Source organism: Sapajus apella, unplaced genomic scaffold (assembly GCF_009761245.1).
Source record: "Sapajus apella isolate SASKATOON/1434 unplaced genomic scaffold, GSC_monkey_1.0 scaffold6230, whole genome shotgun sequence".
In the NCBI taxonomy this organism is placed as follows: Eukaryota; Metazoa; Chordata; class Mammalia; order Primates; family Cebidae; genus Sapajus; species Sapajus apella.
The window spans coordinates 1-3,936 of NW_022443154.1; the positions used below are offsets into that span (position 1 = coordinate 1).

The 3,936-nt window shown below is 46.0% G+C and overlaps 1 long non-coding RNA gene across 2 annotated transcripts; it reads left to right on the forward strand.

Annotated features, from left to right (window-relative positions):
• The first annotated feature begins 34 nt into the window (after nucleotides 1-34).
• LOC116548008 lies at nucleotides 35-3,087 on the forward strand. 2 transcript variants are annotated; one of them, XR_004267269.1, is made up of 3 exons: nucleotides 35-208; nucleotides 1,112-1,217; nucleotides 3,069-3,087. It is a non-coding gene; the product is annotated as an uncharacterized LOC116548008 (long non-coding RNA). The 2 variants fall into 2 exon arrangements; XR_004267268.1 differs by lacking the exon at nucleotides 3,069-3,087 and adding an exon at nucleotides 2,462-2,523.
• Nucleotides 3,088-3,936: the final 849 nt, after the last annotated feature.

The window sequence follows — 3,936 nt, forward strand, 5'->3', positions numbered from 1 at the left end:
ACCTCTACCAGAGCCCAGCAGAGGTCCTGGTACACAGCACTCAGTAAGGGATTATCCTCTGAATTAATTCATTCTTCACCCTGACCTTTCTTCACATTACAGAACGTTCTCCTGGGCAGCCTTTTGATCTTTGCCACGTTTGTGACTTTATGCAATGGATCATGCTATGTAATACGTCATAAGTTAGCTCCAGGAGAGACAATCAAAGGTAAGTCTTGGCTTTTCAATGTTTATTATGTTATTGCAGCCTGGTAGGTGGACCTGTCTGCAGATGAAAACCTTTGTGTTTGTTGTTGTTGTTGTTGGTTTGAGACAGTCTCGCCTTGTCTCCCAGGCTGGAGTGCAATGGCGAGATCTTGGCTCACTGCAACCTCCTTCTCCTGGGTTCCAGTGATTCTCCCACCTGAGCCTTCCAAGTAGCTGGGACTGCAGGTACCCACCACCATGCCCAGCTAATTTTTGTGTTTTTGGTAAAGACAGGGCTTTGCCACGTTGGCCAGGCTGGTTTCGAACTTCTCACCTTGGTTGATACACTTGCCTCAGCCTCCCAAAGTGTTGGGATAATAGACGTGAGCCACTGTACCTGGCCTCACTTGGGGAGCCTTGTAAGAATACAGTGGCCTGGGCCCTGCACCCAGAGGTAGATTTCATTGTTCTAGGGTAGGGCTGAGACATAGGTGTTTTTCAAGTACCCAAGATGTTTCACATGTGCACCCAGGGTTGAAAACCACCGATGCAAGGCAAAGGGAAGTGTAGAAGTGAGATATTGATTGAGAGAGAATCCAGCAGGAAAAACCTTGGTCCCAAGTACCCCTAGGCTCATATGGCTAACTCATTCAAGAAAAGGGCCTTATTTTTTTCTTGAAATACCTGTTCTGAAATAAAAGTCAGAAGGATGTAAGTTTTCTGTATGACAACATTACCAGTAGCACGAACTCAACAGTACTGGAATTAGCCATGTGTGAATCCAAGAGCACCATTTTTCAATACCTTTAAAAGCAATGAGCTTCTCCCTCTCTGGAGGGGTGTAGATAGTAGGGGCTGGACTCAATGCTGTGGTAGACCTTATTGTCATTGCATGACTTACACTGATGATGTTGTATTATTTTAGAATGCACGGATCTCAAAGGAAACAAACACCCGCTAGACTCAAGATGGCGGACTGAAGACTGTGAGCTATGTGCTTGCCGTGACATAGAAATATCGTGTTGCTCCCTGTAAGTCTCAAGCCAATGCGAGCCAAGAGGGGGACATAGAACAGCTTCTTCCTCTTGCAAAATTCCATCCCTCATGGGTTTAGTTTCTGTTTTAGTTCTTTACAGACTTTAGAGGGTAGTTTTAGATTCACAGCAAAACTGAGCAGAGGCACAGAAATTTCCCATATGCCTCCCACCCTCACACATGCATGACCTCCCCCGATATCAACATCACACACCACCATCGGCATATTTGTTATGACTGATGAATCTACATTACACATCTTTATCACCGCAGTCTACAGTTTATGTTAGGGCTCACTCTTGATGTTGTGGTAGTGGAGGGTTAGTGTTCAGTCCTATTTCTTTCTTTTTAAAAAATTGTGGTAAAATATACACAACATAAAATGTACCATGTTAACAGTTTTAAATGTACACTTTAGGAGCATTAAGTACTCTCGCATTGTTGTGGCATCACCACCATCCACCTCCAGAACTTGCTCACCCTGTGAAACTGAAGCTCTGTACCCATTAAGCAGTCTCGCTCCATTCCCCTCCCAGCCCCTGGCAATCACCATTTTACTTTCTGTCTCTATGATTTTGACTACTCTATGTCCCTCATATAAGTGGAATCATACAGTAATTGCTTTTTGGGGACTGGCTCATTCACTTAGCATAATGTCCTCACGGTTCATCTGTTTTGTAGAATGTGTCAGAATTTCCTTCCTGTTCAAGGCTGATTCATGTTCTGCTACATGGAGAGACCACATTTGGCATCTCCATTCATCTGTTGATGAACACTGGTTGTTTTCCACTTCAGTCTCATTTCTGTTGTTTTTGAAATTTGATTAGTAGCTTTATTCCAGATGGGCTCCCGAAGACAGGAGAGAGTATCCAATGGTCTGACGCTATTCTAGAGATTGGCCTGGTCATCCTTTCAGCCTTGGCCTTGTAGATTTGCAAAAATAGCAGTGACTCTGAGCATAGGCAGTGGATTAGATGTGAGGGGTAAGGGAGGATCTTGCACTGTAAAACTTATGCTGCTTCACTGCTCAAGTTTACCTCACATCAGGTAAAAGGCTATGCAGATGTTTTCTGCTGGGTTGCTATGGATTCCAGATGTCTAGTATTTGAGCAGACAGAACACAGAGTACCCTTACTGCGGTCCTAATTTACCTGTTTTCTCAGCAGCTATGTCCATACCAGCCAACTAACTCCCAACCCCTCAAGTCCATCTAACCTCTTCATGTAGTCTTGGCTTGTAGTGTTTTGCGGGAACAGGAGTGGATCTATGGCAGAAGCACTGGCATCAAGGGGCATTTCCCAAGCTTGTCTGATCACAGACTCACCTGGGAAGCTTGATGAAATACAGATTCCTGGGCTCTATCCCAGAAGTGACTGATCAGAATCTGTAGGGGAGGGGCCAAGGAATCTCCTTTTTAACGGGTGCCTTTAGAGTCTTATGAGGACACCATGAGTAGAGAAGCAAGCACTTGACTTAGATCAGAACACCTGAGTCCTACTGAACTTGAGGTGTCTGGAGAGTTCCAACTACATTTATTGAGCAAGACCCATGCTAGGTGCCTAACAGAACAAGAGGAATATTGGACTGGGAGTTGTCTAGCTGTTCAGAGCAGACTCCCAGGCATCGCATTGGCCGGATCACTGAGTATTACAGCTGAGCCTTGATTTTGTGGCTCCAGAGATTTAATATTGTCTTTATAGCAAGTGTGGATGTCACTATGGTAGAGTGTGACTGTATCCCAGACAAGTGAAGGAATGGTGACTGGTCCCTCCCTAATATAGGAACACCGCACCCTGGTGGCTAAAGCATCCATGTCACTCAGATTTGGCATCCCTGACCTCTTCTAGGATTTTCCACTGTAGGCTTGGATTCTTGTGGGCCTAGTTGGAAAAGAGCCAGGCTGCTCCTTGCAGGGAAGAGGGAAGAACCTCAATATTGGAGTCAGAGTAACTTGTGTCTGAGTCTCCATTCCCTTGTATACTAGCTGTATGACCCTGAGTAAGTTTCTGAATGTCTCTGAGCCTCTGTTTCACAGTATAATCAGGGATAATTAGGTGGCTATGAGAATTTAAGGAGATTCTGCATATACATTCTTAAACCAACAAACAATGCCTTCTCTGTGCCAATTCTGTGTCCTGCAAGCCGGGGCAGTAACTGACACCCGGTCAGGTTTCAGGGTGCCTTTCCTTTCTCCCGCCATGTTCTCTGTTCCATTTAGCACACTGCTGCACACGGGGGAAATGAACCACCCCTTCTTCCCTGGAATTGCCTCACTTCCTACCAAGTTTGTTTTTCTCATGAACTTTTTTCTCCTCTGTGGAAAAATACAGACTTTGATAAAGCTTTTTCTGGAAGAAGTTTTTAGACTCACTGCACCCTCTACGGGACACTGCCCAGATCTCAAGGTGCTTGGTGGCAGTGGAGCCTGAGGCTGGGGGCCCAGGCAGAGGCTCCCTGGCAGGGCGTGGGAGATGTCCTGGCCTCCACGCTGCCCGGGCTTAGCCCAGGGTTGGCTCCCTGACTTGGGTGAGGAAAAGGGAGTGGGAGACAAAAGGCCAAGGCCATCCGACCACTGGCTCTGGACAGCTGCACACCTGATGTTGACAGTTTCTCCTCCCCCTCTCTCTCTGCTGCTTCACCTACAGAGCTAAGTCTGGTTTGAACTGAAATAAGCATCCAGTAATATGCCCTTTGCCCTATCAACTTATATTTGCA